This window comes from Oryctolagus cuniculus, chromosome 14 (genome assembly GCF_051225735.1).
Source record: "Oryctolagus cuniculus isolate XC-2025 breed Fujian yellow rabbit chromosome 14, ASM5122573v1, whole genome shotgun sequence".
Taxonomy (NCBI): Eukaryota; Metazoa; Chordata; class Mammalia; order Lagomorpha; family Leporidae; genus Oryctolagus; species Oryctolagus cuniculus.
In genome coordinates, this window is record NC_142880.1 from 15840351 (window position 1) to 15854965 (window position 14615).

A 14615-nucleotide genomic window follows, 5' to 3' on the forward strand; every position below is an offset into this window, starting at 1 on the left:
GTTATGTAAACAAGCCTTCACGCTACGGTGTGATTCCTGCTATGAAGAGGGAAGGACGGAGTACACATCTCCAGAAGAGAGGAATCACATTCAACTGCAGTGAAAGAGGAATGTTTGCAGAAGAGGAGGCAGCTGGGCTGCCTGAGCAGAGGACTGAAGCAGCATGGCCAGAGCAGGATGCTGGGTAATTGAATGTGTGTCGAGCATGCAGTACCAGGAGTTGGAAAAATGGAAAGCAGCAAGCATAGATCACCCTCAGAATTGGCTTAATTCTTGACAGTGAAGAACTATGGAGGGTTTTAAGCAGAGAACTCTGAACAGACAAAGTCTGTGTATCAGAAAAATCACTGAGGGCAACTCACAGGTCATGCAGAACAAAGGAGAAACCAAGGTTCTGGGAATTGTGATAAGAGCTATTTTGCAAATCCAAGAACTACAAACAAATAAAATTTTGTTTAAATATTTATTTACTATTTATTTAAAAGGTAAAGCATCAGAGAGAGAGAAAGAGACAGAGTCAGAGATCATCCTTCCTCTGGCTCACTCTTCAGATAGCCACAACTTCCAGGGCTGGACCAGGCCAAAGCCAGGAGCCAGGACCTCCATCTGGGTCTCCCACATCCATGGTAGGCGCCAAGAAGTTGGGCCATCTCTCACTGCCTTCTCGGGCACATTAACAGGAAGCTGGATCAGAAGCAGACAGTCAGGATTCAAATCAACACAATATGGGATGCAGACATTGTAAGTGGTGGTTTAATCCACTGTGTCACAACACCAGCCCTCTAATATTTTATTGAGCCAAACTAAAAAACAGATAAATTACAATTGTTGATGGGTATTAAAAGATGAATAATCATATTTTGTTTCTTTTTTACTATTTTTTAATTCAAGAAAGAGAAACAAATGTCTGCAATTGCTAAGGCTGGGACAGACCAAAACCAGGAGCCAGGAGCTCAGTCCAGGTCTCCTACATACATGCCAAGGACTCAATTACTTGAGCCATCACTGCTGCCTCCCACAGTCTACATTGGCTGGAAGCTTGAATCAGGAGCTGAAGCCAGAAATCAAACCCAGCCCCCCCCCCCCAATGTATTTTGCTGTCATTTTAACAAAAATATGAAATGTCATGAATTCACATATCATTCTTGCATGGGAGCCAGGCTAATCTCCCCTATATTGTATCAATGTTAATATAATGTGCTGCTGAAGCAAAATTTGTGTTCATAAACAATAGCTAATAACTAAAACCACTTAAGAATAAGGGTCTATTTTAGGAGAGAAAAACACAGCCTCAAATCTCAAACTAAAAATTTTCAAGTTCTCTTGATGCCTATTCATAAGAGAAATGATTTGTTGAAATAAAAGTTTTATTCCATTATTGGAGTTGGCAGAGCATAAACGTGTTATGGTACTTGTCTCAGTCTGCCTTCCCAGAGAGCAGAGCAAGACTAGGAGGTCTTATAGGCTAGGACTTTATCAGTAGACCAAGGAAGGAAGGACATAGGGTGGTAAGAAAAGAGGGAATAGGTACAAGGGTGCACATCATAGAGTGTAGGCAGTTGTGCACTGTTGATGCAACCAACTACTACAGCCTCCTGAAAGCTGTATCCATAGCTTCTCAGAACAAGCTGTCAGAGGAGGCAAAAGGAGAAATATTCCTCTGCCAGCTGCTACCTTCCATGGGTTAAAATGTCTAACTCCCAACATAAAAATATCTCCCATTGTGCATGTGTAGACAGACCCCAAGCAGCAAGGTGGTCATGCAATGCCCCACATTTTGAAGTCAACATCGGTGCAGGAGGTGAGAGATGCAGAGAGGTACAAGTGGGTGCACCTGCTTGTTGCCACTCAAAGCTCACTCCCCGGTGGCCACCATAAGGGAGGCTACGACGAGGCAAGTGAGGTCAATGATATTTGAAATGGTGCCCATCCATCAGCTGATATTCAGCCTGACTTCTGAGACAGACAATACTCATTAGACAACCAGAATGAGTCATGGAAATTAAAGCAACCTTTGCTATTTACTCTCTATAATCAGAAGTTTCACCAAGAGTTTATCTATGAGATAAGAAATGTAAACATAGGTAAAATTGTTCAGGTTTACTTATTACTCACACAGTAAATAATTTGCTTTTGGTTGTAACCATGCTATACACCAGCATCTCCATTCACTCAGTGCAATATTCATCCATCCTACAATTCGTGCAGGTTTCTCACATCCCTCAATCCTCCCCCAAGCCCTCGCTGGATTCCACAGTCCATGGTTAATTACTCCCTTGCCCACATCAACTCCCTCGCCATGTTTTCTCGGACCCCATGAGACAGAAGGAATCAGCAGAGAGCTCTGAAAACCCACCAGGCCTTGCACTCTCCCCTCCCTGCATCTGGGTGAACTGCACGTTCCTATAAGCCTCCAGCTATTCCCTGCTTACAACTCCTTTTGCTTACTAAGAGATGTTGCTCTAGCATTCGTCTTCTCTTTCACTTTCATAACAAATTTCCCTTCTGTACAGAATCAGTGTACAGCATACAGACAAGCTAGGATGCTCTGATCTTTCTTAATGCACTCTTTTGACCACACCTAGCCTAGCAGGTCATCACTTATGAGCTAACACACCATATCCCTGCTTCCTTGGAGAGAATTCCTCCTCAGCTCCTTCTCCCCTCATTCTCCCTTGAACCTCCTCCCTTCGTCCCCAGCTCTCTACCAAGCCTTCACATGTCAAGATGGTTAATGATTACCACACTGATGAGTGCAGTGGCCAATTTGTCAACCCCTTCTGTTTAAACATAGATGGCATTTTACACAGATGATCTTTTCCTCCTTTTAACATTTTTTTCACTTTGCTTCTGGAGCAGCATTCCATGAAAGCTTTCCTTCTCCCTCATGGGCTGCTCCTTCTCCTGTTTGTCTTCCTCTCCCCAGTCTACATTTGAAGAACCTCAGGTCTCAAGGCTGTGACTTCCTTTCGCTATCTGTGCTCAGGGATTTAGATGACCTCATCCAGTTCCTGTGGATGCAAACACCATCTCCTCCCTAAAGACTCCCAAATGTAAGGTCTCCAGTCTGACCTCTCCCCTGAATTCCAGACACACATCTGTCTGCCTGCAAGACCTGTTTAAACGGCTTCATGTCTCAAAAAAGAGAAATCTTGATTGCCTCTTTCCCAACCCCCCCAAAAATCCAGCTTCTCCCACAGTCTTCTCATCTCCTCCACAGACAATTTTGCAAGACAACAATCTTGTATTCACGCTGGTCTCCTCTCTTACATCCCATATATGGTCTGCCAGCAAATTCTTTATCTGCTCAACTTCCTATTGCGCTCCCCCCTGATCCAAACGGTCATTTCCGCCCCTCTGGAAGATGGCAGTGGCCTCCTAACTCACTTCCCTGCTTTTCACATATGTACTCCAGTACCCCATCCCACAGTAGATTCTGAGATCCTTATGAAATACAAACAAGACCATGACACTGCTCTCTTCTCTCAAAATGGGTAGAAACAATCACCTCTGAGGCCTCTGAGGCCCTAACCGCCCACACCTTCTTGCACATTCCTCCTTAGCACCCTCCGCCTCATTCACTCTGTTCCCACCAAACATGTGGCTTTCCCTTGAGCCTGCCAAGCGCACTGCTGCCTTGACAGTTCCCCAGTTCCGTGCCCTTGGCATCAGACGTTCTTTATCAGTCACCTGGCTCCTTCCTTCTCTTCCTTCAGGTCTCCACCAAGTGTCACTTTGCAAGAAAGCCTCCTCAACCAAGCCCTAATACAACGTACCCCCTTTACCGTGTTTTTTCTCCAAAAGGTTTATGTCACCTAATATATATGAGGGAATTTCAAAAGCTTCACGGAGAATGGAATTAAAAGTTTATTTTGGTGCAAAAAAATTAAAGCCATGCACATAATGGTTCTTCAAACATTCATAGAGAATGTATATTGTGAAAAAATATGTATGAATTTTAAAATTTTTACATCTCAATAGATATCTTCTAATTCCATTTTCCATAAACTTTCTGAAATACCTTCATATTCATATGCTTGATTATTTATATCTTATTTGATATCCATACTAGAATGTAAAAATCCTAAGGGCAGAAATTGTGCCCTGATAGTTCACCTCTGTGTCCTTAATGTAACGTGGCAGATGCTCAGTAAACATTTGTTCAGTATAATATCGATATCAGTAGTTAAGAACAAGAGAAATAGTCTCGCATACAATTCCTAAATGTAGCTTTGGCTCTTGAAAACCTCAAATGACTCTGCAGAGGAGACAATTCTGAATGATTTTGAAAATCAAAATGGGTTTCACTGATAAATTTGGTAAGTGACTCAAACAGAGACAATTGGATCATGTGCATACATTTTTACTCTTACTCATTCCAACCCTAGTTTACAGTTTATGGATGTGTGACTTTTTTTCTCCAGGTACCCTAAGTCAGTATAAGAGCACAAAGTAGAGAAAGAGTGGGGTTTTAAAAGGATTTGGATTTTTTAAGATGACTATGATGGTGGGAGAGAAGAGTGGAAGGGAAGAATACGCAACAGAATGATCATGACAATGGCCCATAAGGCCCTGTGGCACAGCAGGTTAACGCCCTGGCCTGAAGTGTCAGCATCCCATATGGGTGCCGGTTCAAGTCCTGGCTGCTCCACTTCCAATCCAGCTCTCTGCTATGGCCTGGAAAAGCAGTAGAAGATGGCCCAAGTCCTTGGACTCCTGCACCCACGTGGGAGACCCAGAGGAGGCTCCTGGACCCTGGCTTTGGATCGGCACAGTTCCAGCCATTGCGGCCAACTGGGGAGTGAACCATCGGATGGAAGACCTCTCTCTCTCTGCCTCTCCTCTCTATGTGTAACTATGACTTTAAAATAAATAAATAAATCTTTTTAAAAAATGGCCCAAAAAACACAATCTAGAAGGGAAGGGATGGAAGGTATAACAGAATATGTGAGTGATAGCACTAAAGATTTCAATTCTCGATTATAGCATGGGTAAATCAAAGGAAAAATTCCTCAAAGAAAGGATAAACAATATAAATTAATTAATATTACCTTTGATTATATGTTTATGGTCAAAAGAAAGCTGACTTTATTTTATTTAGTAATGCAAATTTATAAGGTTTAATTCTTAAGTATGTGAAGTTTAAAAGATGGTAAAGAAAATCAGCTACACTTGACCAGAGGCAACCTACAGATGATGGGATATGGCTCATTAACATCAGGCAAAACTTGAGACCACTACCTGGAGTTTTCTTGACTGAATATCTATACATTTAGACAGTCAGTCTTGTCATTTAAATTGTTGCACTCGGATCCTACCATGATGAAATCCCAGTGGAGACTATTTCTACCTTTTTTATTACAACATAGCAAGAGATAAAACTCGTTGTGAATCTTCCACGGAGGTGGAAGGGACGGTAGCCAACCCGGGAAGAACCAGCAGCAAACCCGGGGAGGGCCGAGCAGACAAAAGAACAGCGCAGGGTCCTGTGTCGTTCCTCCACAAAGACGGGGAGCGACAATTTGCGATAATGATGATAATAGCAATAATGACTAAGACTTACATCTGTAAGGCCTTGAACATAATTCAACATCCCCATTCCTACTGCACTCACATTGACTAGCACTACTGTCACTAAATTATTATTGCAAGTATAGTCTCCTCACTTCCTTTAGTTTTCCTTCCATAGTTATGTCCAATTCTCCTTTCATACACTGTCAAATAAATCTCTTGATTTCGTCCATGGCTTTTTAAAATGCTCATTAGAATTTATGTGACCATGGCCGGCGCCACAGCTCAATAGGCTAATCCTCCACCTTGCGGTGCCGGCACACCGGGTTCTAGTCCCACTCGGGGCGCCGGGTTCTAGTCCCACTTGGGGCGCCGGATTCTTTCCTGGTTGCCCCTCTTCCAGGCCAGCTCTCTGCTGTGGCTCGGGAGTGCAGTGGAGGATGGCCCAAGTGCTTGGGCCCTGCACCCCATGGGAGACCAGGAGAAGCACCTGGCTCCTACCATTGGATCAGTGTGCTGCGCCGGCCGCAGCGCGCCGGCCGCGGCAGCCATTGGAGGGTGAACCAACGGCAAAAGGAAGACCTTCCTCTCTATCTCTCTCTCTCACTATCCACTCTGCCTGTCAAAAAAAGAAAAAAAGAATTTATGTGACCTACCGGTGAACCAGAGATGAATTTATAGTCTAAGCATCACTATTTGTTTAATTTTCTTTTGGAACATGTTGACTGTAAGGACAAAAACAACGAATACCACTCTTCCCATACCTCCATATTGCTCAGGATAACTGTGGCTTAATCTGCAATAGCAAACAATCCCAGAATCCCAATGGTATCAAGCAAAAATTTGAATTTTAGAGAATTTGTATCTGCTCTGAGGATCTTGACACCTCCCCCATACTCGACAGCTCTTCTGATGAGATCAGTGGTGATACTAACAAATGTGATCCTTAATTATTGTCTAATGAAATGTGTCAACGTTTTGAAGATCTGAATAGTCAGTAAACAATATTTTCCCAATGATGAAAGCACAATGTTAGAAAGTCATGCATGGGTAAAAGATCTATTCAAAATGTATGACAGGCCAGTGGATTTTAATGAAGCAGAGTACAAAAAGTTCATTAATTTTTTTTTCAGACTCTTCTTTGCATCTACACTTCTAGAAACTTCCCCTTGTCAACTTAAAAGAATATCCACAAAAGGGTTGTAAAATATTCCTCTCTATCTGTATGAGGTCAGATTTTCTTTATAAACTTTAGCCAAAACAGCATATCACAACAAAATGCATATAGACACAAACATAAAAATTCAGCCGTCTTTTGTTAGGCCTAAAATTAAAGAAACTTGAAAAAATGTAAACAATGTCACTCTTCTCCCTACATTTTGGGGTACTAAAAATATTGTTTTTCTTAAAGTATATGTTATTTCTGTTAAAGATTTATTTATTTATTTATTTATTTATTTATTTGACAGCTAGAGTTACAGACAGTGAGAGGGGGAGACAGAGAGAAAGGTCTTCCTTCCTTTGGTTCACCCCCAAAATGGCCACCACGGCTGGGGCACTGCACCGATCCGAAGCCAGGAGCCAGGTGCTTCCTCCTGGTCTCCCATGCGGGTGCAGGGCCCAAGCACTTGGGCCATCCTCCACTGCCTTCCCGGGCCACAGCAGAGAGCTGGACTGGGAGAGGAGCAACTGGGACTAGAACCCAGGGTCCATATGGGATTCCAGCGCCGCAAGCGGAGGATTAACCAAGTGAGCCACGGCGCCGGCCCTAAAATATATGTTATTATTTGAAGATACGTTAGTTTACTGTTGTGTTTTAATTAACTAAAACAATATTTTTAAAGTTGCTCTTTTTAATTTTTTCATTTTTATTTTTATGTATGTATTTATTTATTTTGAGAGGCATAGTTAGACAGTGAGAGAGAGAGACAGAGAGAAAGGTCTTCCTTCCGTTGGTTTACCCCCCAAATGGCAGCTATGGCCAGGGGGCCGCGCCGATCCGAAGTCAGGTGCCTCCTCCTGGTCTCCCGTGTGGGTGCTGGGCCCAAGCACTTGGGCCATTCTCCATTGCCTCCCCGGGCCACAGCAGAAAGTTGGACTGGAAGAGAAGCAACTGGGACAGAATCTGGCACCGTGACCAGGATTAGAACCCGGGTTCCGGCGCCGCAGGCGGAGGATTAGCAAGTGAACTGAAGCATTGGCCAACATTTTTAATATTTCTTCAGTGTTAAGGAATTATCGGGCCAGCGCTGTGGCACAATGGGTTAAAGCCCTGGCCTGAAGCGCTGGCATCCTATATGGACGCCAGTTCGAGACCCAGCTGCTCCACTTCCGATCCAGCTCTCTGTTATGGCCTGGGAAAGCATTGGAAGATGGCCCACGTCCTTGGGCCCCTGCACCCATGTGGGATACCTGGAAAAGGCTCCTGGTTCCTGGCTTTGGATCAGCGCAGCTTGAGCCGTTGCGACCAATTGGGGAGTAAACCAGCGGATTGAAGACTTCTCTCTCTCTCTCTCTCTCTCTCTCTCTCTCTCTCTCTCTCTGCCTCTCCTCTCTCTGTGTTACTCTTTCAAATAAATAAATAAATCTTAAAAAAATAAAGCATGGAGAGAAGTCACAGAATACACACTAAATAAAAAAAAAGGAATTATGGCACCACAAAATTTGAGGACCATTGATCAAAGCCCTCCAACTTCCTTTCCTTCGGGGACAAAGAACCTCTTTCTGTTGCCTAAACATTTTCCTGCCGGTACTTTTAAGTCTGTTTGCTTACTCAAGTTCATTTGTTTCTTTCTTCAGGGGCCAATCACTTCATTAAGCCTCATATTAATTCTAACAGCCTTTCAATTAATTCTTCTGATTTTTAGTTATACAGTGATATCACTGGAAAATAATAAAAATGTAATCTCCTTTTTTTCAAAGATAGTTTTATTCTCATCTATTTATGTTACTGGTTCCTAAAGAACCAGAGCAAGAAGAGTATTAACTTATAGTGTGGTAGCAATCATCTTAACAGGAACACCTCTGCTGTTCCTCTACAATGTATGATGACATCTGTTAAATAATATTAACTAAGTAGACTTCAGTTCCTTTCTTGATAAGAATTTTCTCAGGAATAGATGTTAAAGTAAGCAAATTCTTTTTGGGTATGATAAGCAGAATTATGGTTCCCAAAGATGTCCATGTCTTAATCTCTGAAACCTGAGGAAACCTGAGGGTGTGTTCCTTTACAAGGCAAAACGCATTTTACAGATATGATTAAATCAAGGGCCATGATCTGGGGAGATTATCCTCAGGAATTCAAAGGACAAGGGTCCTTATAAGAGAGAGGGAAGCAGCAGGGTCAGAGTCAGCACAGAAGACGTGACAGCAGAAGCTGGAGGGGTGGGGAAAGAGGTCAGAAGCCCAGGAAAGCAGACAGCCTCTGGAAGCTGGATTCTCTCCCAGAACCTCCAGCAGGAAGGGATGCAGCCCGGTCTACACCTAAAATTTAGGACTCCTTCCCTGCAGAACCGAGATAATAAATTTGTGTTGGTTCAAGTCATTGAGTTTGTGGCACTTGTTACAGCAGCAATAAGAAGCGAGGAGATTAAACATCTCTCAAATTGATCATACTATTTTATTAGCAATCTATGACATAATGTTCACATTAATACATCAAATTAATAATAATTATGTTTACTGACTAAAATGAGTTTTGGTTATAGTGTTTTATCTTGTTAACCTACCTCTATATTTTGCTTTTTGATGTATACTAGTATACTTGCATTTACATACTATAGCAATGAGATCAGTCTGTACTTTGCACTGCTGGGCTAACTAAATTTCTTATATTTGGTCATTAAGCTTCAAGGGCTTCGTAAGTTACTTGAGAAATATTATTTCTCTTTATGTTGTCTATGAGGTTAGAAACTTTGGGAATTTTTAATCATTGCAGCTTGGAAAACACCAGAATTAAAGCTAGAATCTATGTCTCAATTTTTCTCCAACAATTATAGCACTAGTTAATATTCCCCTAATTTTGATAACTTATTCCTTGTCAAGATGGTATCTGTTTTATTAAGAATTTTAATTTTATTAGCATTGAGTGGTTTTTAAAATTCTCTTAAAACGTTTAAATTCTCTTATCTACTGATCTATTTCTTTTATAACATGAAAGTCTTTACATTTAGTTTCCACTTCCTTCTGTTCTTGTTAAAGTATACCTATTTTTCTATTAGTTATTATTCAACATTTTTGTTGTTGCTTCTTAAAAATAAAGACTAAATAACATTTTTCTTCCTGAGCTTTCTATACTGAAAATAATATTAATATTAAATTACCTTCATTTAAATTTTAATTAATGAGAATATTTTTCAATATTTGTAGTTGAATAAACAAGGAACTCCAGGGTTGTTACTTTGGAAATATCACAAAGGTTTTAATTCAGAAAATTCTCCTTGTATTTCTAAATGCACTACAAAATTTCTAATATTACTTTAATCCCATAGACTTAGTAGCAGAATATTTTACTTTGCCTTTAATATCCAAGTAGTGTTAATTTTTTGTTTCAGCTAGTACAATTAAGTTTTAATTTCACTGAAATGTCATTAGAGCATATAACTTATGCAGTTTTTATTCCTTGCTTTTTATTTTATTTATTTATTTGTATAAAAGGAACAGATTTCATGTATTTCATATGTGCAGTTTTAAGAACATACTGATACTTCCCACCCTCCGTATCACCCTCCTCCTCCTTCCTCTCTTATTTTTTAGTTTCATTTTTTAATTTGAGAGGCAGACAGAGTTCCCAGTCTAGTAGTTCACTCCCCAAATGCCCTGACCCAACCCTGGCTATTGTGGGCAGAAATGCAATCCAGGCTTCCCATGTTCATGACAGGGATCCAAATATTTGAGCCATCACCACTATCTCCCATGGTGTGCATTGGCAGGAACCTGGAATTGGAATCAAAGCCAGAAATCAAATCCAGACACTTTGATTTGGGACACAGGCATTTTAACCATTAAGCTAAAGGCCCACCCCTATTTATTCCTTGCTTTTAATTAAGATTTTTGAGGGTATGTTTTTTCGGTATGAGATCACTTTTTATAAATGTGTCTTAGGCATTTGTAAACAACATGTAGTTTCTATGAAGCACAGAATTCTAATGTAAATATGTAAATATTTATATAGTTTTTATAGATGTATAGAAACCATAAATCATAAACATTTACAGAAATAGAAATGAATTTATGTTGATTATATCTTTAAAATTCTTTTGGTCTATATTTAGTTTTCGGGTTTTTGATCTATCAAAGACAAAGAATAGTGTGTAACAAAACATTCCATTAAAACTATGTTTCTGTGTCTCCCCATATATTTCTAACAGCATACATTGCATATATGTTGATATCTTCTTTTCAGTCATGTTTCATGATTATTACAAGTCTATTGTGGCTGTTAGCTTTTATCAATATAAAAGTTAGTTTTTATCAATATGAAACTTTACATGCTGCTTGTTCTTGAATTTGATTTTATGGTAAAATTATATTGCTTTCACTGAAGTCAGATGTATCTTTGTCTATAATTTTATTAAACACTCTCTTTCATGTTGTTTTAGATGTGATCCTAAAGAAATATTTGGAGAAGTTCTTTGCCAGCCTAATTTTTTTTCTAAATAAGATAGTTTTTCCCTAATATTTCTGAGATTTTTTCTCTACTTTTAGTTTGTTAAAATTTCACCAACATGTACTTAATGATATTAATACTCTTAAAAGATCAGGTCTTTTTTTTAAAGAATTTATTTATGTACTGGAAAGTCAGAGTTACACACACAGAGAAGGAGAGGCAGAGAGAGAGAGAGGTCCTCCATCTACTGGTTCACTCCCCAATTGCCCACAATGGCCGGAGGTGTGCCGATCCGAAGCTAGGAGTCAGGAACCTCCTCCGGTTCTCCCACGTGTGTGCAGGGGCCCAAGGACTTGGGCCATCCTCCACTGCTCTCCCAGGCCATAGCAGAGAGCTGGACTGGAAGTGGAGCCTGGAACAGAACCTGCACCCCTATGGGATGTCGGCACCGAAGGCAGTGGCTTTACCAGCTACGCCACAGCGCCAGCCCCAGGTCTTCCTTTTGTAGTGAATCTTTTTCTGTTGTGTCTCTTTTATAACTTTTTTTAAAATCTTGTTTTGTTTTGTTTTGTTTTGTTTTGTTTTTCATTTGAAAGACAGAGAGACATACAGAGATCTCCCATCTGCTGATTCACTTCCCAAATGCCTGCAACAGCCAGGAGTAAGGAACTAAGTTCAGTTCTTCCACATGAGTGACAGGTACCTGATTACTCCAGTCACTCCGCACAGATACACATTAGGAGAAAGCTGGAGTGGGATCAGAGGTAGAACCTGAACCCAGACACTTCAGTATGGGATGTGGGCATCTCCAAAATCATCCTAACACTGCACCCAATGCCTACTTCTGCTTACTATGTCTGTTGATTTACTCTGTTCTTTCCGTGTATGTAGATTGGGTCACATGGGCCCAATTTTTATGTCACTAAAATATTTTCAATTTTTACACTTTTTCTCAAATTGAAATATTTTATCATTTCTTTTTGTTTTGCTAATTTTATTTCTTGCTAGTTTGGTGTAGCCTGCCTCCTTTAAAGTTATCAAGTCAACAGTTTTGTTTCTTCTATCTACATAATACTCTATATCAAAATTTTATCTTCATAATTGCTTGTATAAAAGACTAAGAAATCAATTTTTTTAAATTTTCATTGGGAAACTAAATTAAGAATGTTATAAAACTTTCCCCTAGTCTGAACACGGAATTTCTAAGAATATATCTTCAAGCCTTGGAGGCCATGGGCAGCTCTCTGCTTTTGATCTCAAATAACAGCCTATTATACTCATTGCCTCTGGCAGTAATCTGTTTAATGTCAGCCTGTGCAGGAAGGAGCCCCAGTGGTATGGTCTCAGGATGATGTGCCCACCCTTCTCACAACCTGACTTCCTTTCTCGGGCCTCCAGAAGATCAAAAAGAATATGCGGGGCAGACCTGAGAATGTTGGTAACACCAGACCAAAACAATACAGTCTTCAAAGGGATGGAGATTATATTTGACCAAAGTGTCAGAATAGGTACTCACCTTTTCTCACTCCCATCTAACTTCCTTGAAATGATTTAAAATATACATTTAAAATATCTTAACATACAACATCCTGAGAAACTAGGAATGATACATATATTGTAGAATTTCTCAGGAATTACTGAAAGATATTCCACTGCCAAATATAGATCTAAGAGAGGAGACTTATCTTCAGGGTCCCCTGGGCTCAGCAAGAAAGTTACCTAGGAAACCATGAGGCTGATTGTCCATGATGTTGAACAGTGAGTAGGAGGCGTATTTACCTGGAAGCCACAGCTCTTGTAGTGGATATGGGTGTGAGGTCTGGAGAAACAGAGCTTTGGTCCAGATACCTGGCAAAGCCCAATAAGAAAAGGAATCACTTCTTCGTAGAACAGGTGCCCGTGCACTCCACCCAACACCATGTGTGTTGTCTCCATGGAACCTACCGTCGACAATGCAGATTGTGAACATGGGTATTCAAGGATGAAAACAAGCAGAAAAAACCATAACCACAAAATAGCTGTGAAAGTCATCAGTGTGATAAAGGCAACAAAATTGTCAAATAGAGAACTAATGTGAGAGAAACAGTTTCCATACCAGTTAAATCATAAATTCAAATATGTGTACTTGATTTATTTAGAGAACTTCAAAAGAATATTTCATACACAAAAATAGAAGCAAATAATGACCTTAGAAATTTTAAATATGTCAAAAAGGTTTTAAATAGGACTTTTAAAGGTAATAGATACAAACATAGCTAAAGAACGAATTCACAAAAAGCAACATAGGGTTCTAAAACATGCTTCTAAAACACGACCCAAAATAGAAAAGTAGCAATAATATTCTACCAAAATAAATAAATAAGACACATAGACAACAGAAGTGTAAACTAACATTTATCACATTGGGTTTTTAGAAGGAGAAACAAACACAATGGAGAAAAGGAAAGAAATCAAGAAAATTTTCCAGAGCTAAAGAAAGACCAGGCCTTTAGGACGAGGTAGGACTCAATAGCATGAGTGAGTCAAAATACACATCAAGAGAAATCATAATAGTGTTAATACTCCAACGAAAGGGAAAATTCTGAAGTTTCCATGGAAAAACAAAAATGTGACCTACAAGGGAACGAGTCTCATTCTATTTATATGAGATTTCTCAACAACTACAAGTTATTCTAGAAGATAATAATGAAGCAATGCTTCCAAAGAATGAGAAGGACATCACTTTAAACTTAGAATTTTTATACAGCCACATTTTTTATCAATTATAAGGAGGAAATAATAACATATTCAAGAAATTAAAGATAAAAAGTTTATTACCTTCACACCATTTCTGAAAATAACTACTTGAGAATACTTTGCTTTATGCCAATGAAAAGCTCAATGAAATTAATTATAAACACAACACTGACCAAAGTTGCTTCAAAAAGTGATGGAAAATTTCAACAGGATAGTTATTCTAACAAGAGTTTCAAAGTTTATGTCTAAAAAGGCATCAGACCCAGAGGATTTTATAATAAAACTTTAACAAACTCTTTTCAGAACAGACCCCCCCATGAGCATAGAAAATGGAGAAATATAGAAGTCTTTCCAACATATTCTTCAAGGCTAGCAAAATCCTGCTACCAACATTTAGGAAAGGATAAAATAATAAAATAAAATTGCAGTCCAACAGCATTTACTATATAAATTTAAGAATTAATACATGAGTTCCACAATTCAGTCACAAAATAAAGCATTATTATCAAATAGGATTTATCACAGAAATTAAAGGCTGATGAAACATTGGGAAATTTATTATAAGTAACTCACTATAAGAAATAAATTGAAGGTAAAAAAATGATATGATAACCTCAACTGATGCCAAGAATTTTAATAAAATTCAACTCCATCACTGATTTAAAGTTGTGATTAAATCCTTCTGCTGATCGAGAAGCCTATCATTCCCAATGAAAATGAGAAGTTCACTATTATTGGGGCATCACTCATCATGACCCCC

The 14615-nt window shown here is 39.5% G+C and overlaps 1 long non-coding RNA gene and 1 other non-coding gene across 2 annotated transcripts in view; both read right to left on the minus strand.

The window, feature by feature from the left end:
* The window catches only part of LOC103349547 (uncharacterized), a 556187-nt gene that overhangs the window by 308360 nt on the left and 233212 nt on the right, over window positions 1–14615 (minus strand). The window lies entirely within an intron of this gene.
* Window positions 1109–1213, minus strand: LOC127492923 (U6 spliceosomal RNA). Its single transcript, XR_007922739.1, has one exon. It is a non-coding gene; the product is annotated as a U6 spliceosomal RNA (small nuclear RNA).